At 42.2% G+C, this 24,726-nt stretch overlaps 1 pseudogene across 1 annotated transcript; it reads left to right on the forward strand.

Annotated features, from left to right (window-relative positions):
- Positions 1-9,951: 9,951 nt before the first annotated feature.
- Positions 9,952-20,517, forward strand: LOC148643324 (uncharacterized; annotated as a pseudogene). Its single transcript, XR_015929007.1, has 2 exons — positions 9,952-10,746; positions 19,176-20,517. The product of XR_015929007.1 is annotated as an uncharacterized LOC148643324 (transcript).
- The last annotated feature ends 4,209 nt before the right edge of the window (positions 20,518-24,726 follow it).

Raw genomic sequence — 24,726 nt, forward strand, 5'->3', positions numbered from 1 at the left:
ACACTTATTACAAATAATTATTAAGTAGATATTGGGTGCGTTTTTACTTTATCTATGTAAACATACCTAAATCAGACAGCTGTTAAGAGTTCAACTTTGATTTATAAGCCTTTACTTCTGTATTGCAGCATTTCAAATGTATTGTCTATAAATCTAGAGCAAAGCATAAAACCAAACAGGGGGATCAGACAGCAGTGATCCCTTTATTACTTTTGTACTTCTTGGTTCTAATAGTTATTTATTGCTTTGAATTATCTTGTGGGCAAGTATTGAAACTGGAAAGTCCGTGACTATGATTCCCCAATGAATTGTTTGGTCTCCAAATCCATTCAAGTAGTAGTAGAGCTCAGCATTGACTCTATCAGCAACTGCATTAGGGTATTCCCCACCACTCGACCCTGAAGCAAAGGTCAGAAAGATCTGTGAGTGATTGCCATACCTTGCCTTTTCTAGGTGGTCGTTCGCTCCTGACTACTTCTGTGGGGTGTGAAAAATTGTTGGCACATGGTAATCATCTGCAATATCTAATGACCAATAGTTAATGCCAACAGAACCACAGGGATAGTTTTCTATAATAACTATCTTTCCACGTGCTTCACCAAGGGTTGGGGTTTGGTTTTTCACCCAGTAATTCGATTGGCCATATGCCTCAATTTTGTTTTTCAGCATTTTGCCAAAAGAGTTAGTGCAGCCTGTTTCATCGTGTTCTTTTTTTAGACGCATGAGAATCACTTCTCCTGTGTTCTCTTTCAGGAACGCAATGGTTTCTCGAAACACATCCCCCAGAATTGCTTGCTGATAAACTACATCAAGGTGGATGGTGAGATTGTTTTCAATATGTCGGCATCGAATGTCAACGAATCGTATGCCAGCCTTGACATCTCTGACATTCAACCAAGGCGCCTCCATATAAAGCCACGTTGTTATGTGTCCCAGGAATTGAGAGCTCGGCCACAGACTTGCTGTCAGAGATGTCAGCCATCTAATTGGGCAACAGGGCATCAGGAGTACTATCCCAGTCACATAAGAGTGTTCCCTGTTCATTTCCCATCTTTACAAGCTCAATACGTGCATGAACTGAAAGTAGAAAGAAAACATGGACATAATTATACGCCTGAAGAAGCCTTCACAGTCACAACGTTGTGTGTTCTCTCTTCTCTTTTCAGGATGGAATAAACATATTACTTGTTCCTTTGAATAATTAGACAATGACAAAATTTTTGTCGTTTTTTTGTTAGTAGGTAGGTCCCTTTTTCAGGCGATAAAGGCCTATGGGGAATGGGGGGTCAGGGCATTTTTCTCAACCATCCGACACTGGAGGTGAAGGTGATGAGGTTAGCATCACACTCTGGCCGGCCTATTGCCCCCGGATTAACTCCCCTGTTACTCAATAGAAAAGCAGGGAGCCGTCTGGAAGAAATAACAATAAACTACATTGCTTACCCCTACCTGGGATTGAACCCGCCCGTGCCGTCTGAACTACCACAGCTCCAGACTAAGTATGTAAGCATATAAAAAAGAGGCTTGAAGTAACTTGAATGACTTTCAAAGAATGATTTACACTCGTGTACTGTGAGTTGCATTGGAGGTGACACAACTGAACTGACCTAAATTGTTCTGAGCTAATATGAAAGGGGTTTCTTTAAGAAAAACCTCCACTGTTTCTCAGTAAATTTCTGTAAGTTTTGCATTCAGTCATATCATTGAACTTCAGGCACATTTGCTTCTTTGGAAAATGAAATGTAGTGGTTTTCAATTTAGATCCTCCCAACAAAGTGATGCATTGATGGTTCCATAGTAGAATTCTCACCTGCTACGTAGGAGGTCTGAGTTCAATTCACAGCCAATGTGCAATATGTATTTTTAACAAATAGCCCCTTGGGGATAATAAAAACTATTTTCTTAATAATAAAATACATTAATATGTATACTGTATTGATATTTTATTCATTGTATATATCACAGTATATTAAATATAAAATTAATAATAATATACATAACAGTAATTACCTGCATAGAGTTACTGTAGAAAATCTGACACCATGGGGCATTTTCACAAAACGTGTTTTCCTCAGCGAGATACATAAAAATTGTTTATTTATAGTCTGTTGTGAATATGATGTGTTTTCTTAAGGTTAACATAAACATTAAATCATTGATGTTTTGTTTTAATGCTTAAGTAACAACGTAATTTAAAAATATATGACATATCATGCCATGAATATATAAAAAAGCGATTTATTACAAAACTGTGAACCATTAATCTTAGCATATCCCTACCTCCCATTAATATGTTGCTAAGGTGTCTTTATCGTGTAAATCCATACAGAAACCTGTCATTCTAATTCCCCATTTCAGCGGCTGTCAGGAGTGGCACAGCCAGAATTTTATATTTGGGGTAGCAGGGAAACCAGCATAAAACTGTAACCTCAGGACTGTTGCAGGCAAAAAAAAGAGAAATGAACACTGGGAGTGTCTGTATTTGACAAAACAACATGTCAAGAACATGGCATATCGGAAGAAACTGGTTCGTTCCCGGTCTAGCGCTGCTTCTGAATAAGCTAGTCAGGTTGTTGGTGAGGGTCCAACTGTAGGCTGCCGTTAATCAAGCGGAGCATTCACATTGGTCATTGCAGAATTCTTGAGTACGTACGGGATCCTTGGCCTCCCGCTTAGAACAAAGTCCAAGTCCTAGTGCAGACAACAGCAGTTGTCACGTGATCTCTGAGGATGCATGAAAATGGCCAAGGAGAGCCCCTACCTGAGCTTGTGCTAACCTTTTGACCAAAATGCAGATGTTTGCTGATTGGTTGAGAGTTTGGCTGGCATGGGAGACCCACATGGTATTACCACACCCTGCCAGTCCCTGATTGGTTGATCAAGGTGAGAGATGAGTCACTTACTCCTGACTCTTAGGAATGCAGTCCAGATGTCCATCTGGCACTCCCTAGACAGATAGGTGCCAATGGATGACCATTGATCATGATAGCTAGGCTTAGATAAGTGCATCCCCATTTGGGAGCTGTCCCTTATTAAAAGAAAACACCTTAAATCAGCCTTCATGAATAGCTTATGTGTGGCTGGACCACAGAAATGAAGAGAGAGATGGGGCCTCATTTAGGAAAGCACAGCAATGCTTAATTCTGTCTTATTAATAAGCATTGCCACTACACAGGGCAATCAGTAACATCCTGTACAGTTAACACATGGCCTGTTGTTGAGATACACCACCTTTTATTCATTTGGAGTTAACTAAAGATAATCAAATGCAGTGGGTTGCACTATACTAAGCTAAGTGCATGACATATTTCATTGAAAAAGTCCTCAACTACAATTGTTAGGAACAATTGTATGCAAAAAAGTTTTGGAAAGTGACCTCTTGCCACAACAGCAAGGGTTTATGCTACATAATGGGCTGGACAAATATGTATTTGATGAAGACTGCTGTGTACAAGTGCAGTGCAGTGTAGGGGATGAAATGTCATATTTGGGAGAAATAAAGTGCTTCACATGTTCTATCTAGGCTGGGTGGCACCCTATGTTAATTTAGTCACCAGTTTTAGATTTAGTCATATTCTTAGTCAGGTTGCCTAAAACATCTATTAGTCACAGCTACTTTCTATTCACCTACTATTAATTTAGTCTAGTTGACTAAATATGGAATATAATTAGTCTTACCTTTAGTAAGTAATTAGTAATTACTATTTAGTAAAACATAGTAATAAGTCTTTTGCTTAAAGTTTGACTTTAAAATAATAGGGGTCTATTAAGTATACTATAAAGGCAGAGCAGTGGCTCTGGAACTGTTCCTGTGGCTGGAAGGTTGCTGGTTCAAATCTTGCGGTCAGCAGAGAAACCTTACTCTGCTATGCCCCTGAGCAAGGCCCTTAACCCCAACTGCTCCAGCGGTGCTGTACAATTGCTGACCCTGTGCTCTGACCTCAAGCTTCTCTTGCTGTCTGTGTGTCATGGAGAGCAAACTTGGGTATGTGAAAAGAAATTCATAATGCAAAAAAGTCTATGTGGCCAATAAAGTGATCTTATCTAATAGTATAAACAATAGTATAAAGTATAACAATGTAACTTTAAATATGTAAGACAGAGTATGTCATGTCATGAATTATTAAAAATTATTGGATTATTACAAAATCCTGAACATTAATGATCTTATTATCTAATTTTATATTTAGCCCCTCCCCCCAAACATTAACTGGTTTTCTTTATTCACTATTGCAGTATTCACGTTTGTTAAAACAATTACAAAATATAAATTCAAAATTGATACATGTCAATATAATGTACATATTATTAATCAACATACCATTGATATATCACTCTTGCTTGGATTAGCTAATCTGGAAACCACCAGCATTGCTGTTTCCATTATCTACAATCTTGCAAGTGTTTAATTTTCCATTGGACTCAAAAAAACAGCAACTCTTCATGTTCATGTCAAAACATGTTGCTAAATAACTACAGCAAGTGACCAAATTAAAGAATTAGATGCAGGAAATGTTTATGTAGGGGTGGAAAACTATTGTGTACCTTTTTTATTTTAAGCTACCAAAATCAACTATATATATATTTATATTAATACAATTAATATTCATGATATTCATAATCTTATCAGGATACTTTTGTTTTTTCTTTTTCAGATACCCACACTTTCCCTTAGTTATATTATTCTATATGAATATTCCATATTTAATAAATTTAAAGAAGTAGTGCAACAGCTAAAACCATGCCTCTATTTTGGGAATCGTTATAGTCATTTTAACAAAAGTGGAGCCAGTTTTAAGATCCATATAAGCTACAGTACTTGTGATTTTACCTTCAAAATGTGTTTTAATGTAACTGGATGGTTGTGTTTTCTGGTTTATGTTCCCATTAACTAGTGAATTAAAAAAAAACTGGAATTGTTAGATATAACAGACCTCTCTTCAGCTGTAAACTGTTACGCTGCAGCTGCTGTCAGATAGAGTGGCAGTGTGATGATCAGCTGAGGTCCAAGTGCAGATCTCAGATCAGGGTGCTGCTTTGGGTTTTTCCAGTTTGGCAGAGAGTGGCTATGAGGGTGTTAAAGCAGAGAGAAGGTGCAGGCAGATAATGAGACTAAGATTGCTCCAGTGGCAGAAAGGCTGCCTGTAAGCTGCAGCAAGAGTGCGGGAGCAAAAATAGCCTGAGTGGAAAGGGTGTGAGAGAGCTATGGGATTGAAGGAAGTACATGAGCTGCAGCCTCAGATAAGAAAGCTGAACTGGCTGAGACTGTGAAAGAGCAAACTCTGCCGATACGTTAGGTGAGATAGACAGGAGAATAGTGAATGAATTGTCTCCTTTCACAGATGGCTTGTACAGATGCAGCCATTCAAAATGCACGGTACAAACCCGCGGTACGGTAAACTACCCACAAAAACAGGTTTCGATAGTTGATAACCACTTTTTATGCGCGAAACACGGGTGATTTTTCTTCCTCCTGATCAGCTGAGAAATCTGTGTACGCTGTAAGGTTTTTACTTCTTAATTAAATGTTTAAAATACACGTTTCGAATAGAAAAAAATCATATTCTTGTTGTCTTCCTGTATGTAGAACAGATCAGCAGGTCTTTTTTCACCAATCAGAGGGGTGTTAGATGGTGTCAGCCAATCACCATTCTGAAGCCGTGCCATAATCTCTGGTATACGCACACCCCAGAATTTTGAATTTTTACTGTGTGCTAAAGAAATTTTAAAGACAACTTCTTAGCGTAGATAAGAAAGCATAGATAAAAAAGCTTGGATTCTCATGTATCTGATACACATATCTTTTTCTGCAGTCTTTGTTGCGCTCCTTCTGATATCTTGAGCTCTTGTTGAATGATAACATGATAACGCATGATAACGCATAGTTTAAATCATTTTCATTCTTAGAAATTACTAAATGCTCGGTTAAAAGCAAGGGAGATTATGTCTGTTATAGTGGACATAAAAACAAGAGTTTAGTGCAGCGTTATTAGAAAGCCAATTTTAACAACAAATCGCCGGGGTTATATCCTAGAAGACATAGACCAGCGCCAGTGGGAGCATGCCCGGAGTGTCAAAGAAAATGGCTGACGAACTAGGGATTGGACAGTTTCCAAGTGGTTGTACAATCGATGGAAATGTTCAAATAAATGTGCTAAAGAAATAAACAAAAAAAGTCATATATTCCTTAATCATATTGGCTAGCTAATGTCCTCTCTTTGCTAGTTACTTGTGGCTATGTTTCTGAGTTGCGTAGCAACGAGGGACTATATTCTCAGGCGGAGGAATTTAACAGCTTAATTTTTGTGTTAAATACATTTTTAAATTAAAATTCATTCTTTACAGCAATTGCATATTTGGGGACAGTTTCATAAAACTTTGATGCTTAAAATGTTTAGGGAGAAATGGAAGATTGGTGTGAATTTTTTCTTTAAACTACCAAGACCAGCCATATACAGTACAGTTTACATACAGTAATATGTTTATGTTGCTAAATTAATATCGTTTATGACCTTCAGATGCCTTATGCTCCACTTCTTTTTATGCTCAGCTATTAAAATTTCCTTTTAGTTCTAAAATTCCATATAAATATTTAATACTAAGCGGATCAAAACATTATTTCACAGTAAAGACATTAAATGATTTAATCTTTCCACGACCGACCAACGCACCACGAGTGCCCATGTCGGTCATTTTAACCAGCCTATCACTTACTGCGGTTTGATGCGTTATGACGCGCTAAGAAGAAGCGAAATGCCCGCAGTACGGGCTTGTACCACTCACTTTTAATGGCTGCATCTGTATTCAAGTGCAGGACGTGAGGGTTTTATTTTGTTCGTTTTGTTTTGCTCTGCTTTACTTTGTTTTGCTTTCCATCGCATTTGTAAGAGCGTAAATAAAATTCCTGCGTCTAACACTAATGTAAGAGCTATTTCAAGTGCGGCGTGGTGCGGCTTCTAAAATGCTTGTAGACATTTCTCTGTTGTTTTCTGTCTAACAAAGTACCATTTTCCTGTCTGGACAGGGAGACTTTATCATTCCCACATTAAGCCACCCTTAAGTCCTCTAAGGCGTGTCTGTCTGCAAGGTTTGAATTTTGTAAACGTTTTTTTTTAAACGGAGAACGACTTTGAAAAAGGTTTCCGCCACCGCCTCGCAATCCATGTAAGATTGTTGGAAGAACGCGGCGGCGGCGGCGCTCGCTGTAGTCGTGGCCGAGTGCTTGAGGCGATGGACTAGAAATCCATTGGGGTCTCCCCGCGTAGGTTTGAATACTGCCGACTATGGTCCCCTCCTCACATTGTTGTGTGCCCGTACCACGAAGGAAAAGCGCTGTTCCGCTTTTCCTGCTCGTTTTAAAATGCGAAATTGCTTGTACCCCCTGCCTTGGAAGCAAATTCTTCAGCATCTGTGAACGGAATTTCGCAGCTGGAAGCAGATGACAACACTTTTTGCATCCGCGTGTCTTGTGCCCCTCTTCCGGCCTTTGAAAATTGAATTCATACAGCTCAAAGATCCCACTCCATAGGTGCTTTGCTTACAACTTAAAGTCAAAAGCCGAAAGTCTCCGAAACCAAATTTAGAAAGCAGAATATTCTCTCTTCTCCTAAAGCTCCATTGGGACCCAATATCCAGCACAGAGCAAAAAAAAAAGGAAATGTCTAAGTACTTCACCCTACTCTTTTTGATTCATTCGCTACACGACCTGCATAGAGTTGTTCACACCATTTTTGACAGTTTAGGGAGTCCAGACAAGGAAGAACTGGTACTAAGAGGGAACGGGAGAGGTGAGCTTAGGAGGTGGAAAAGATACTAATACCGAACGATGTTACCGGGTGAACTGAGGGTTTAAATCGTGACGGAAGGGTTGTGTAAGGGAAATTGGATAATGAGGGGTTAATTAAGACCAGCTGAAGCCGTAACACTTATGGTACTTTATGGAGCTTATTTGTACAGTGAGCTGATATTTTGGAAACCAAAAGGTTAAAGAGCCAGATTCCCGTACATTCAATCAAACCCAGCCTGTATGGGTAAAAACTAGGATTTCTAACCACTGTACCACACGGGGCATTGCCATTCTGTGCGTGATGCAAGCAAACTGTAATGCCTGTCTTTATAGCGTGCTTGTTAGAGAGCTAGCTGGCACCCAGAGCACTGCAGAGTCTATTTAATGAAACTCAGTTGATGTACAAAGTCAGGACTTATCAGATCCTTGGGTCACGATGAGATCACCGAGGTGTCCACGTTGGCATGGCATAGCAGAGGTAGATTACCGTGATTTTATAGTGGTCAGGACTTTGCTTTGCAGCCACAACAACCCCAGTTTGAATCTGCATCATGGAAAGGGATGAACATAGTTTATATGCCCCTTCTGATATTTGTTTGAATGAAGGAGCATATAAAGCTAATCGTGTACTGCAAAGTAGTATTAAATTGGTGTGATGTCCCATATAAGTGATTTGAATGAGCACTGCCTGAGCTTGTTGTTTATCAACTGGAGACCAAACTGGTCTCTTCAGCAGAGAAATGTAGCTAAATGTTATATCTTTAACCTTGTTTGTCAGACAGCGGGCTGTCCAAACTAATTTCCAATGAATATTTTTACATGTTGAATTCCAGAAGGATATGCAGGGAGGAACAAGCAGAGGTTACACAGATGTGATTAATATTGCATTTCTTATATTTCATTTCCACACTATCCAAGAACAAATCAACTGTAAAATCAGGAAGGTCAGTACTGAAACTGTCACTTTCTCACGGATAACATCAGACACTATGGCATATTCCTGAAGAATAACTGGAATATGTAGATTTCCAAAAAATCAGTGCATTTTAACAACCCACCCTCTTTGTTTAACAATTGTTAAACCAAATCTTATTATAGCATGTCTGACAGAATATACTTTTATATTTGTATTTTTATTTTTATTTTGCACTTGATGTCTTTGTTAGCTTTTCTATTTCTTTAGGATACATAATTATTTTATTTTCATAATTTGTTGGTGTTCCTGTGCTGATTGTGTATCGCAAAACATAAGAGATTAACTGGTGATTACATCTAACACTTGTATGTAGTCTTTGATACTTCAATTTAATTGTATTTTAAACGTGTTAAACATATTTTGAACAATACCCTGCAATTTACAATTGGCAACTCACTGAAGCTAAGCAGGTGTGAACCTGGTCAGTACCTGGATGCGAGACCTCCTGGGAAAAACTAAGGTTGCTGCTGGAAGAGGTGTTAGTGAGGCCAGCAGGGGGCGCTCACCCTGCAGTCCATGTGGGTCCTAATGCCCCAGTATAGTGACAGGGACACTATACTGTAAACAAGCACCGTCTTTCGGATGAGACGTAAAACCAAGGTATTGATTCTTTGTGGTCATTAAAAATCCCAGGGTGTTTCTCGAAAAGAGTAGGGGTGTAACCCCGGTGTCCTGGCCAAATTTCCCATGCCTCCTAATAATCTCCCTCTATGAATTGGCTACATTACTTTGTTCTACTCCCCCCCACCTCCGACGGCAGGCAGAGCGACGCGCCGGTTGAAGTATTCTCCGTCGCATTTAATGGCAACGTCAACTCAAAGATTTGGTTCAAACCACCAAATGGAGACGGGCATGCCGAGAAGCGGACCCTGCTGATGCGGGATTAACGCTAGGATGAGAGAAACATATTTTGAATAAAAGTGGGTGGGAAAGAAAAATTCCAAATAAACGTATTTGAACATATTACTTATGTTCTACAATAAACCGCTTCCTTGAAAATATGGTACATAATTATGTCCTTGAAGGTGCAGCATGTGGAAATAAATTTGCAATCATACTTAATTCAGACACGAGCAGTGTAGCTCCTCCTGACTAGGTGGCGCTAGCAGGTAAAGTGAGTGCCATATCCAGTTAGAGAATATCCTCTTTCTCAGCTCCTCTCTTTGGTTGTTTTGGATTTGCTGCAGGTCCACTGAATGTCGTCATCATGCTGCGCGGAAGGGCAGCCATTTCAGCTCATGGAATGTGATTAGATCGCCTGCTTTAGATGAATAGTAAATAATAATAACATCACTTTATTAACCCTTTACAATTTCTTGCATTAGGAATTATCTTTTCGCGTACCCCAGCTTGCTCTCCATGAGACACAGACAGGGAGAGAGCCTGGGGTCAGAGCGCAGCGTCTGCCATTGTATGTCGCCCCTGGAACAGTGGGGTTAAGGGCCTTGCTCAGGAGCCCAACGGAATTGGATTCCTCTGTCGGCTGTGGGATTTGAACCGGCAACCTTCCAGCCACAGGCGCAGTGTTTTTCAACTGTTGAAAGCGTGACCCTGTTTTGCTGTAAATCTGTGCAGGGTCTGCAGGTCAGCAAGAAGATGGCGAATTGCCTCTTAATTCTCCAAACCGAGCTTCACTCTTTCATGGAGGTTTTGCTCAAATCGATCGTGTATGAAGTGTCAGAAATTTTCCGAAACAAGATGTCTGACTCTGAGGACGATTTTCAAGACAAACTGCGCAGCATCTCCCGGATTCTGGTGAGACGGACCGTGTTTAAAATCATCCAGTGTGTGGAAGACAGTGTCGGAAGTGAAATGGCGCAACTGAAGAAAGAAAACGAGAGCCTGAAGTGGAGATTGCAGTTGTGGGAGAAGGATTCGGGAACAGGAGGAGATCAGGCGCAGACAGATCATGTTGGACACACGCTTCCCTGTGAAGTCACTGCAGAAATAAAAGAAGAAATGGACACGAAACTGGAGCTGTCAGGTCAGTGTAGTGAGTTGTATGAAGTCAGTGTGTTTAAAAACAGTGTATTTAACTGGTGAGAATATTGTGCAGAGTGTATTGGGAAAGGTTTGCGTGATATAGCAACGGGATTTTTTACTGGAAACTGAACTCCCGTTTGTCCGGTTATGGTGCTGAAAACATCTGTAATACAGTTAGGGGGATTCGTTCACAATGACTCATATTTTAGTTTTTAATTAGTATTTTATTTTAAATTAGTACTAATTTAATTGAATTAGTACAATGTTTAGACCCCCTCTAAAGAAACGCGATCGCTCCGCCAAACGTTTTTCCAGCGCTTTAAGATTTACAAAAGCGAAGAAAAATCTGGAAATATTTTTCCTGGCTGTAAGCCAGGAATTGTTAAACAAGATTTAAAAGGTCGAGCGTCCACAGATATTTGCAGGCTGCGTTATATTTCACAAATTTTACATATTTTGTCTTTAACTGCTATAGTAGGATAATGGTGTAATTATCATAAATATATAGGGTTATCAATTTATTTATTTTTTCTTGGCATAACCACGTACACGTAACAGTGAACTTGTGAATGAGGTATTAGTTTTAACGTAAAGTCATGGAATTTTGGCATATTGAAAATTGTAATTTCTGAATATGAGCTTTTAACTAGTCCTTCTCTATAACACAACAGCAGCTGAGCTTAAAATCTTCTCGATTTTTCGCTTCTCGATCAAACAGACGCTGGCCCATTTTTAGCAGTGTTAAGCAACTTTAAGCAACGGAAATTGGCTTCCCGTTTATCTTACTTTTCAAAATAAAGGCTCCGTTAAAACAGTTACCAAAAGTTACATTTCTAACAACACAAAAAGTTGAGCATCCTCAAAACTGGGTTTAATGTGATATAAAGTACACAGTGAATATAAAAGTACTGTTCTTCAGTAATGTTTGCATCCATGCAAGTGTTATTGCTGTTTTTAGATTTCCAGTGCAGTGCTAGACAGGGAAAAGCCTAATTCTTGACTAAATAAAAACTTGTACTTCTCCAAAAATGTCTGAAATCAATTATATAGACATATAACTAATAGCAAACCACAACGGTTTAATCAGATTAGTGTCTTTGCAAGTGTTGCTGCTGTTTATAGACCACTTCCTTTTTTCAGGATCTGACCAGTTGACCTGCTGGTCAGGAAGGAGACTTGCGCCTGTCTAGCACTGCACTGCACTCTGCCAGTCTGAACTCTGCACTGTTCCAGTCCCTTTATCCAGTACACGGTCATGAGAGAGCTGGAGCCTATCTCAGCAGGCAACTGGTACAAGGCAGGATACACCCTGGATGGGACATCAGTCCATTGCAGAGCAGCCACAGACTCACACCCACAGCCTAAAATCACTGTAATAATATTATTAACAACATTCATCGTTATGAGTGTCATGGTGGCACAGGGCTCAACATCGCTGCTTCAAGAGTTGGAGCCCTGGGTTTAATCCCAGGCCTGGGGTGCTCTCTAATTTTTGCATGTTCTCTCCGTGTTCACGTAGGTTTCCTCCAGGTAAGTGTGTCTGTGCGCCTAGTGATAGACTGGCTTCCCATCCAGGGTGTACCCTGCCATACGACTGTTGCTTGCAGAATTAAGTGAATATCGGGGTGTCTCCAATGCTGTGTACTGGTCTGTCTGGGAGCTATGAAAACATTGTCTGTCCAGTGTTGTCTGTCCTTATTGATGAGTTGACTACAAACACTGAAGTTTCCAGTGTTCTCTTTCTGACCTCTTTGGATTAAGCACACAGCAAAATGTATATTAGCCTTCTAGAGAGACAGTCATCTCAGTTAAATTCACTGTATTTGCCGTGAATCAGATTCAGATCATTTGTGAGTTTTGATCTTTGTTTTTGTTTGGGTCTTGAGTTAATATGATGCAGTTTTCACATTTGAACTTGGACATGGTTATTTAAGCACTTTGCTGGTCATTGATGATAATTGCTGCTGTCAGTAGAGGTATGTGATTCCAACAGTGCTTTATGTACAATGGGTATAGAAAGTCACTACCCCCTTTCAAAATGTTCACCTTTTGTTGCCAAAAAGAAGACAAATAAAATCAGACTTATTTACAATTTGTACCTTACAACATCCAAGTGGAAATAGAAAGCAAAATTTCTGAAAATAAAAAGTACAATAACTGGGTTGGATAAGAGAACACCCCCTGAGTTAATTCTTGATGGATGCACCTTTTTGCTTGACTTTCAGCCTTGAGTCTGCTTGGATACATCTCTACCAACTTTGCACAAGTAGAGGGAGGAATATTTGCCCATTCCTCCCTGCTGAATCATTCAGGCGCAGTCAAACTGTGTGGTGACCGTTGATGGACTGTCTTCGAGTTATTCTAAATAATAATATAATAATAATAAACTTTATTTTATATAGTGCCTTTAAAGGTGGCTTCTCAAAGCGCTTTACAGGATGACAACAATAAATAAAAAGAATACACAAGATAAAATACAATTACAATATACAGAGGAGACATGGATGGTGGTACTAAGAAAAGCAGAGGGGTGAAGAATGGAACCAGTTAAGTAAAGGCTTTTCTAAAGAAAAGGGTTTTGAGTCAGGATTTGAAGGAGTTTAGAGAAGGTGACTCTCTGATATCCTTGGGGAGAGAGTTCCAGAGCTTGGGGGCATAACAGGAGAAGGCCAGGTCACCCATACAATGTAGAAAGGCTTGGGGGACAGTAAGGAGAGCAGAATTAGAAGAGCGAAGGTTGCGAGGTGGGGAATAGGGTGATAATAGTTCAGACAGGTACTGAGGTGCCAATCCATGCAGAGTCTTATAGGTGAGCATGAGGATTTTAAAGTCTACATGGAATTTAACTGGAAGCCAGTGCAAGGACTCCAGGATAGGAGTAATGTGAACACTTGCACTAGACCTGGTCAGGATTCTGGCTGCTGAATTTAGGACATACTGCAGTTTGTTCAGAGTAGATTTAGATACCCCAGCGAGTAGAGCATTACAGTAGTTAATTCAAGAGAATACAAATGTGTTGATCAGCTTTTCAGCCACAGTTAATGATAGCATAGAGCATAGTCTAGCGATATTTCTAAAGTGAAAAAAAAGATGTTTTGACAGTATGGTGAACATGTGGGTCGAATGTGGGGGTGATTGCAGGGTGATTGGCCATATCACCCTGCAACTCACAACTGGCAACCCACTGAAGCTACGGGTGTGAGCCTGGTCAGTACCTGGATGGGAGACCTCTTGGGAAAAACTAAGGTTACTACTGGAAGAGGTGTTAAGTGGAGCCAGCAGGGGGCGCTCACCCTGTGGTCCATGTGGGTCCTAATGCCCAGTATAGTGACGGGGACACTATACTGTAAACAGGCGCCGTCCTTCGGATGAGACGTAAAACTGAGGTCTGTGCTCATTAAAAATCCCAGGTCCCATTAAAAATCGAAAAGAGTAGGGGTGTAACCTCGGTGTCCTGGCCAAATTTCCCATTGGCCCTTACCAATCATTGCCTCCCTCTATGAATTGGCTACATTACTTTGCTCTCCTCCCACTGATAGCTGATGTGTGGTGAGTTTTCTTGTACACTATGGCTGCCGTTGCATCATCCAGGTGGATGCTGCACATTGATGGTGGTGGAGGGTCCCCATTACCTGTAAAGTGCTTTGAGAGGAGTGTCCAGAAAAGTGCTATATAAGTGTTAGCTATTAATGTTGAGCCAGAATCGAATATAACCCCAAGGTTTTTCAATTTTGATTGAAACTCAAGTACAGAGCCATCTACAGATAGGGTTACAGGACTGGCTTTACGAAGTTGATGGGGGGTGCCAATAAGCATGACTTCAGTCTTGTCGCAGTTAAGATTAAGGAAGTTTTGAGTCATCCAAATTATTATGTCAGAGATGCAATTAGATAGAATAGAGACAGCCACATCAGTGTCAGGGTTGGTATGGATGTATATTTGAGTATCGTTAGCGTAAAAATTAAAGCTGAGGCCATGTGATCCTAAAAGCTGGCCAAGTGGGAACATGTAAATGCTGAAGAGCAAGGGGCCCACTTTTGAGCCCTGAGGAACACCAGATTTAACAAGACCAATTTCTGACCTGTACCCATTAAGAGAGACAAAGTGACAGTGATCAGTGAGGTAAGATTGGAACCATTTGAGAGCAGTGTCAGAAACTCCAAACACAGTCTCAAGACGAGAAAGTAAGATGTTATGGTCAACAGTGTCAAAAGCAGCACTGAGATCAAGAAGGATGAGTACAGAAAGAAAACCAGAATCAGAAGCTATTAGAAGATCGTTGGTGACTTTGACCAGGGCAGTTTCTGTGCTGTGAAGTTGACGGAAGCCAGATTGGAGGGGTTTGAAAAGGTTGTTTGTCATGAGGTGGTTATGTAACTGAAGTGTGACAGCACGTTCTAGAATTTTAGCAAGAAAGGGTAAGTTGGAGATGGGGCAAAAATTGTTAAGATTGTCGAGAGCCATGTTTGGCTTTTTTGGTACGGGGGTAATGGCAGCAGTTTTGAGGACTGTTGGTAAAATGCCAGTGCTCATGGATTCATGTATAATATTGAGGACAATGGGACAGAGAGAAGAGAAACAAGACTGAAATAAAGAGGTGGAAATGGGATCTAAAATAGATGTGGTGGGTTTCATGCGTGTAACTAGTTTATTGAGGGATGCTAAGTCAAGAAGGGAGAAGCTGGAGAGAAGGGAAACAGAGAAGTTAGATGAGGAGGGAGGAGGTATGGAAATAATATGCGTAGTGGAGATAATGTGATGCCGAATTTGTCAATCTTAGAACTAAAGAAATCTAAGAATGTGTTGCGAAGTTGTGATGAGGCAGGTAATGTGGTGGGGCAGTTTGGCTTGAGCAGTCTGTTGATGGTGGAGAAAAGATGTCTGGGGTTGTTTTGGTGATTTTGATGTGAGAGAAGTAGGTGGATCTAGCAGACTCTATAGTAATCTTGTATTCAGATAAGTAATCTTTCCAAGCCTGATAATGTACATTTAGGCCAGAAAGACGCCACCTACGCTCAAGTTTGCGAGAGGCTACTTTCATGGATCGCAGCTGGTCATTGTACCAGGGGGCAGGGTGAGAGAAAGAGATGGTTCGAATTTTTAAAGGAGCAAAGGTATCAAGGGTAGATAAAAGAGCACTGTCAAGTAACTGTATTTTGTCCTCTAGAGGTTCAGAGGAAGAGAAACAAGATAAGGAAGACAGAACAGAATTTGCAAACCTTAGGTGATCAATTGATCGCCAGTTGTGGAAGTTTACAGAGCACGGGGGGGGAGGTGTTAGAAACAGGTAATTCCAGATTGAAGAGAATGGCTAAGTGGTCAGAGAGGCCTAGAACAAGGGGAGAGCAGTGGGAGACAAAGGAGTCATTTGCAATAATTAAATCTAAGGTGTGTCCTTTGTTATTTGTAGGGGTACAGACAAACTGAGTAAGATCAAAGCATCCCAATAGAGAAAGGAAGTCTTTAGCCAGACTGGAAGACCTTGAATCGATGTGTATATTAAAGTCCCCTAGAATTTCGATGATTTTCGATGGAATTTAGGCGGGGGCTCTGACAAGGCCACTCAAGGACATTCACCTTCCTGTCCTTCAGCCACTGTACGGTTGCTTTTGTGGTGTGCTTTGGGTCATCATCATGTTGAAAGGTGAACCATCTTCCCATTTTCAACTTCCTGGCTGAAGGCTCCAGGTTTTCTTCAAGAATCTGCCTGTAATTTGCACAATCCATCTTCCCTTCTATCCTGACAAGTGCCCCAGTCCCAGCTGAACAGAAACACCCCCATAACAGGATGCTGCCACCACCGTGCTTTACTGTAGGAATGGTGATCTTTGGATGGTGAGATGTATTGTGGTTTTTTTTTCAGACATACCATTTTGCATTGTGGCCAGAGCGTTCAATTTTGGTCTCATTTGGCCACAGAATCTTTAAGGTGCTTTTTAGCAAAACATAAATGAGACTTGATGTGACATTTTTAAGGAGTGGCTTTTTTCTTGCCTTCTTTCTATACAGGCCAGATTTGTGGAGCTTTTGTGATATTGTTGTCACATGTACACCAATGACCAGTCTTTGATATAAATGTCTTTAACTCCTCCCTGTCACAGTCCATGGTCCCCACCTGCTTTAAAAAAAAACACTATTGTTCCAACCCCCAAAAAGGCAAAAGTGGCATGCCTGAATGATAACCACCCAGTAGCATTAACATCTGTGGTGATGAAATGCCTGGAGAAGCTGGTGTTGTCACACATCAACTCCTCCATCACAGAGTCCCTGGATCCCTTGCAGTTCACCTACCAGAACAACAGATTAGTGGATGATGCTGTCTCCCTGGCTCTGCATACAGCCTTGGAACACCTGGACACTAAGAACTCTTATGTGAGAATGCTGTTTGTGGACTACAGTTTAGCATTCAATTCTATCATACCCAGTCAACTGGTGACAAAGCTCAGGGGATTAGGTCTGTGCAACTCTGTCTGCAACTGGCTGCTGGACTTTCTTATCGAGGTGGTGCGGATAGGCAATAAAACATCAACACCACTCACCCTGAGCACTGGAACCCCACAAGGCTGCTGTCTGAGTCCAAGGTTGTACTCCCTATTTACTCACGACTGTACAGCAAGACACAGCAACAACCGCATCATTAAGTTTGCAGATGACACCACTATTATAGGACTGATCAGTGATGATGACGAGTCCACTTACAGGGATGAAGTTGTACAGCTGCTTAGGTGGTGTTATAACAATAACCTGGACTTGAACATAAAGAAAATGAAAGAGCTAATAGTGGACTTTCGGAGACACAGGCCATACACCCACAGCCCACTCAGTATTGATGGAACGGAAGTGGAAACAGTCACCAGCTTTAGGTTTTTGGGAATTCACACCTCTAAAGATCTAACCTGGACTCTATCATGAAGAAGGCTCATCAGCGCCTTTATTTCTTGAGGTGCCTCAAGTGATGGGGGATGCCAATACATGTGTTGGTGAACTTCTACCGCTGCACCATCGAGAGCGTCCTCACCAACGGGATCACCGTGTGGTATGGCAACACCTCTTCGTGAGAAAGAAAGGCACTGCAGAGGATGGTCAATATGGCCCAGAAGATCATCGGCTGCGTTCTCACCGAGATTAAACAGGTCTATGAGGACTGCTGCCATGGTAGAATTCTGGCCATCACAGAGGACAGTCACCACCCCGGGCATGAGCTCTTCACCCCACTGCCCTCAGGCAAGAGATATAAGAGCATACGGACACTTACCACTAGATTCTTCAATAGCTTCTATCCACAAGCAGTGAGACTGGCGAACACATTTAGCCATCTCCCTCGGACCACACCTTCACCATCACCATCTACCTCTTTATGATTTCTTATCTATTGCACATCTCCAGTCATTGTTTACACGTCTGAATTGTTTACATTCAAACTGTCTACATGTTTACTTGCACATTGTCTATTGTTTGTTTGTATATTGTCTTGATACACTGTTTGCACTTTGTTTTGTTTTTTACACTTGTTTTACAATCGAGAGACTTTCTGTAAGTAAGAATTCCATTGTACCAGTTACATATGGCAATAAAGTTCAAGTTCAAGTTCAAATGCCTGTAGCTCCTTCAAAGTTGCCATTAGCCTCTTGGTAGCCTCTCTGATCAGTCTCCTTCTTGCTCGGTAATCCAGTTTGAAAGGAACGGCCTGATCTAGTTAAAGTCTGGGTGATGCCATACGTCTTCCACTTCCTAATGATGGTCTTGACTGTGCTCCATGGGATACTTAAAGCCTTTGAAATCTTTTTATACCCATGTCCTGGCTTGTGCCTTTCTACAGCTTTATCTCAAAGTTCTTTTGAAAGCATAGTCAATTCTTAGCTTTGAAATGCACCCAACCAGTGGAATCCTCTAGAAACAGCTGCTTTTATTCTGAACTTACGAAAAACACCACAATTGATCACAAGTGGGAGCCAATTAATTTGTTGTGTGATCTGTAAGGTGATTGGTTAAACATGAGCAAGTTTACAAATGCAGTTGTAAGGGGGCGTTCATCTATCCAAATAAGGAATTTTACTGTTGGAATACTAATTACTTTTCAGAATGTTTTAGAATTTTATTTTCACTTGGCTAATGTGGATTACTTTTTATTTTCAGAGTGTCATACAACAAAAGGTACTAAGTTTAAAAGGGAGTGGTGACTTTCTATACCCACTTTATGTGAAGAAAAGTTGTTAATCCTGAGTGTTATTTTTCAGTGTACATTTTTGTCTGTCTGTTAAAGCAAAAAGTAAGCTTTGGGCTGTCTTTAGTACTCTTTACTTCTCGTTCTAAACGGTATAAATCCCTGTATCTTAAAGTTATGTTCTACTTTCTCTGTGCTGTTATTTGCTTTTGAATTGTACTCTCAGTCCATGTTAAAGGTCTTGTTCTCTTGTCCTGTGTTTTCAGGCTCAGAGGCCAGTACTCTCCCTGATGCTAAGGAAAGGGCTGCTCTTGAACAGCAGCACAGTGAGGAGGAATGGAGCTTCAGTCTAATGCAGGAGACAGAGCTCACTGCTGCAGAAAGGAAAGAGAAACTCAGTGACCAGCACACAGAGAGCAGACAGAGTGTGGAGGATCTGGGTTCTGTGCACATGATAAAGACAGAGCCTGAGAGTGAGACATCTGGAGTCTTGGTATCTGATGATGTAAGAGACAGGTTTAATAATCTGGACACTAAAAATATTAGACAAAGCTGTAATGAACTGGATGGCATCTCTGTACATGTGGTTAAAGAAGAACTGGATGAGTTTGAAGTAATAGGGCATGACATGGAGCCCCAGTTGATTGACCCTGCAGAGCAGCAGACTGATGTACCTAATGAAGAGAACAGTACTGAGTTACAGCTTACAGAGGAGAGTCAGTACAGGGAGGAACAACAGGGAGGCCCAGAGGACTTGATAATAATTAGGCTTTCTTCTGCAGAAATACAGAGACTGTCGGTGCAATCAAGTCAAATAAAAAGTCACCAGTGCACTCACAAGGGGGAGAGAACATTCAGTTGTACTCTATGTGGGAAGTGTTTCAGTCGCTCAAACCATTTAAAAACTCACCAGCTTATTCACACAGGAGAGAAACCTTTCAGCTGCAGTCAGTGTGGGAAGAGTTTTAGTCAGGCAAGTAATCTAGAAAGACACCAGCTTATTCACACAGGAGATAAACCATTTAAATGTAGTCAGTGTGGGAAGAGTTTTAGTTTGGCAAGCAAATTAAAAACCCACCAGCTTGTTCACACAGGAGAGAAACCCTTTAGCTGTATACAGTGTGGGAAGGGTTTTAGTCATTTAAGCAATTTAAAAAGACACCAGCTTGTTCACACAGGAGAGAAACCTTTCAGCTGCAGTCAGTGTGGCAAGAGTTTTAATGGGTTAAGCCCTTTAAAAAGACACCAGCTTGTTCACACAGAAGACAAACCATTTAGCTGCAGTGAGTGTGGGAAGACATTTAATAAGTCAACTCTCTTAAAAAGACACCAGCTTGTTCACACAGGAGAGAAACCCTTCACCTGCAGTCAGTGTGGGAAGAGCTTTAGTCAGGCAGGCAGTTTAAAATCCCACCAGTTTATTCACACAGGAGAGAAGCCTTTCACCTGCAGTCAGTGTGGGAAGAGTTTTAGTCAGGCAAGCAGTTTAAGAACCCACCAACTTGTTCACACAGGAGAGAGACACAGGGTAAGCCAATACACAGAAGGTTATTAATTATTAATGTACAGGAGCTGTACAATGATTTACTAATAAAAAACATTAAATCACTCTGTCTCCTTTCTAATCTATTGTGGCATGGCTAGATCATGAATTAAATGAGTGCCTTCAGTTTTTAACCTTTTAGCAAAACTCACAGTCGTCTGTGTCTGTGCAGGTTTTAGATTTGGAACACCCTCAACTTAAACCTCCATAATCAAATTAACATTTGTAAATTGTTACACAAACTATTGTTCATGCAAGTGCAATCTCCAATATTCTCTAAATTCAACCATTGAATTTGTTTACACAGCAGTGAGACTTTAAAATAGTTTAAGATTTATGAAAAAATATATACATTAATTTAGGAAAGATATATTTCAAATAGTTTTTTTTTTCATTTAAATTGCCAGCAGTTACTCATGAACATCTAAAAATAGTGACATTACGTGAGACTGTGAGCGGGGGAGACAAAGAATGGCATCCAAATCCAAGCAGGTCCGAAGGCAGGTCGGGGCACCGTCCATGAGTTTTTCAGGGCCAGACAGGGAATTGGGGAATCTTTAGAAGTATTTACCCTCCCCTTGGGTGAACTGTTTAAACATTGGAGGGCAGAAGAACCAGAGGGCTATATAAGCAGGAAGAACACTCTTCGTGAACAGTTTCTAGTGGGTCTGCGGCCAGGACCCCTACAGAAGGAACTACAGCATCAAGCTCGAAGGGAGCCCGCCCTGACCCTCCAGGATTTGGTCCGAGAGGCACGGTTGCTACAAGAGGAAGGCTGGGGGGGAGAATCTGAAGCTACAGCCAGTGCTGCAGTCACCACACTCCCCCTGCCCTCAAATAGACCTGCACAGTTGGCAGATACCTTACGTACTGAGTTACGACTGGAGCTCCAGCAGCAGTTAGGCGACATAGAAAAAGTGCTACGGGGAGCAAGGGGAGGTCTTCCTGCAAACACTGAAAGACCCGTCCACTCTGAGGCAGAGGTACGAGTTGTAGAAACTACCCACACGTCGAATTGAGAGGCCTGGATTGATTTCTTCCGTGAAGAAATTAGGCGAGAGCTAAGACACCAGGTAGCTGAACTTGGTCAGACTTTACAGGGAAAATTTTTGGAGCTTTTTCTTCACTTCCTTCCAGGGCTCCACAGAGAAACCAACGCAGGGAACACCAACCAGGACCGGGAGCAGTACCTAGCAAACAAGCGCAGTGGGCCGCCCCATCTGTTTGCAGTGTGACCAGCCCAGAACATTTACAACACAACTGCCACTTAAAACACAGCGCTCAGCCACGGTAGGGCGCATGGATGGGATGACAGAAGCAGAAACAGCTGAAGCAGTACCTGCCTTTGTAGGACAAAGCCCTAGTGTGGAAGCGGATGGCATCGTGATCCCCTGTATGCTAGATACCGGGTCCCAGGTAACCTTGTTTAACAAAAGTTTATTCAAGGGATACCTGGGTTGCCGACCGCAAGAAAAGAAAAAGGACATTGAGTGGCTGCAGCTGTGGGCAGCCAATGGACTACAGATACCATATGTTGGGTATGCAGTAGCGGATTTCTTGGTTGGTGGTGTTTTGATTGCCGCTAAGGGGATAGTTATTGTTGAAGACAATTGCTTAGGAACAGAGCAAGGAATACTTGGAATGAATGTGATCGGCCCCTTGTGGAAAGGATTAGGGGAAGGTTCCCCCTATTATCTTAAAACCTTCCAAGCTCAGGTCCCTAAGCACACTCGGGGTGAGTTGGAGAGGACATTCACCATATGCCAGCGGATGGGAGGCTGGAAAGAATCCGAAGGACAAATCGGGAAGGCCAGGCTGACACGACAGATGAAAGTCCAGATTCCTCCAACCAGTGAAATGGTGGTGTTGGCCCGGGTCCCAGAGTGCTCCCAGTGGGAGAGTCACTGCGTGTTAGTGGAACCTTTGGAGGAGGCAGTGGAGTGGCAGGTGGCTAGGTCTGTGGACTGGACCAAGGACGGACGGGTCCCTGTGCGCATATGGAACCTACACCGATATCCCTTGGAACTCCCTTCATGACAGCCACTTGTGGAAGTGAGTAGGATTGCAGAAGATGATGTGTATGGTGATCGAGATGTCTTTTTACAGAGGTTATCCCCAGGGATAGTAGAGGTGGGGGTGCGAAACACCCAGTTTAGAAAGGATGAAACACTGCCTGCCCTTTCGATCCAAGGTGAAGAGCTGACGGCACCTCAACAAAGATGACCGGACAAGCTTTTGGATAAGTGGGGAGAAGTATTTGCAGCCCATGATGAGGACTTTGGGAGGACAAACGCAGTCCTTCACCATATTCCAACTGGTTCAGCACCTCCTACCCGAGAAAGGTATTGTCCCCCTCCCCCATCTCTATACTAGGAGTTGAGACAGTTGCTACATGGGATGTTGGAGAAAGGGGTTATTTGCGAGAGCAGTAACCCATGGGCCACCCCAGTTGTCTTGGTAAAGAAGAAGGATGGGTCATGGAGGTTTTGTGTGGACTATAGAAAATTGAATGCAGTCCCCAATGCGGGGAAGTTACACCACTTCCCCGCATTGAGGAGTCTTTGACAACACTGTCACAGGCAGGGTGGTACTCTACCTTTGACCTGGCCAGCGGATACTGGCAGGTGGAAGTTAGTGAACAGGACAGGGAAGAAACTGCCTTCACCACTCCACTGGGGCTGTACGAGTTTGAGCGTATGCCTTTTGGACTGTGTAATGCCCCTGCAACCTTTCAACCCCTGATGCAGCGCTGCCTCAGGCTAATGATAAATGAGTCACTACTGATATATCTAAATGATGTGATTGTGTACTCGCCCACCTTTGAGACGCACCTACAGCATCTGGAACTACAGCCTCAGAAATGTGCTCTCTTTCGCAAAGAGGTAAAGTGGGGCATGTGGTCAGTAAAGCTGGAGTTGAGACTGATCCTGAGAAAGTATCTGCGGTAGAAGATTGGCCGCGTCCTTTGACAGTACACCAGGTACGCTCGTTTCTGGGTTTCGTGGGATATTGCCAAGATTTATCCCAAGGTTTTCAAAGATTGCAGCCCCATTGAATGCCTTATTGTGTGGCACAGCTGCTCTTGGGAGAAAAGGAAAGGAGGTGGATTGGACACTGGCCTGCCAGGAAGCTTTTGAGACACTGAAGGAGAAGCTGCTCAGTGCCCCAATCCTAGCCTATGCAGATTTCAGACGGCAGTTCAAGCTTTACGATGCCAGCCTCGAGGAACTTGGGACAGTGTTGGCTCAAGAGCAAGAAGGTGTTAAGCGGGTAATCGCATATGCCAGCCATAGCCTTCATCCTGCAGAATGAAACGATCAGAACTGCTGGCTTTGAAGTGGGCCGTTACGTAAAAAGTTAAGGACTACCTGTGGGGAGCAGAGTTTACGGTGTTTACGGATAATAACCCACTACTGCATTTGGATACTGCCCACCCTGGTGCAACTGAGCAGAGGTGGGTGGCTCAGTTAGCAAACTTCATTCGATATTAAGTATAGACCAGGGGTACTAAACTGTAATGCTGATATATTGTCAAGGAGGCCCACAGGTATCGCCAAGATGTCTGCTTTAGCACAGCAGGCAGTTCCAGGAGAGACAGGAGCAGGGACCGGGCTACCCCCAGAGTTCTATGGTAGTGGGATCCGTAACAGACCAGAGTCCGGTGTACAGGATTATGCCTGAGGGCAGGGAAGGTCCTAAGAGGACACTACATCGCAATAATCTGCGTCTCTGCAACATCCCTCAGTTAGAGGACAGTTGGGACCAAGAGGGGTCAGTGTCAGAGGAAGGCACAGGGCAGGTAACAGGAGCACAAAGAGGAGCCGAGTGTCCAACCAGAGGGTTTCCATTGTTTTCGATGTTTGCACCCCAAGTAGCTTCTCCGCCTGAGGTAACTTACAGGGAACCACAAGAGGGACAGAATAGGCCACAATCAGGGCCCAATACCCACCCCAAGCCTGAGGAGAGGATTGCTGAAGAAGAGAGTAGGATTGGAGAAATTGAGGCATCAGAACATGAGGGTATGCTGTGCAGATCAACTAGATCCACAAGGGGGGGTCAGCCTGCAAGGTATCAAGAATAACCTGTGGTCGGGATGACCACGCTTCTGGTGGTGGGGAGTGTCACAGGATGTGAGTGTCACAGGGCCATTGAGGCATTCAAAGGGTGTGGATTGATTGGGCTATGTTGATTAGTTTGCAGGATGTGGGCCATTGAGGCTGTAAATGGCTAGGTGATTAGGTTATGTTGATTTCCAGGGCGGTGTCAATGTTGCC

The sequence above is a fragment of the Lepisosteus platostomus genome, chromosome 22, assembly GCF_059453375.1.
Source record: "Lepisosteus platostomus isolate fLepPlt1 chromosome 22, fLepPlt1.hap1, whole genome shotgun sequence".
Lineage (NCBI taxonomy): Eukaryota > Metazoa > Chordata > Actinopteri > Semionotiformes > Lepisosteidae > Lepisosteus > Lepisosteus platostomus.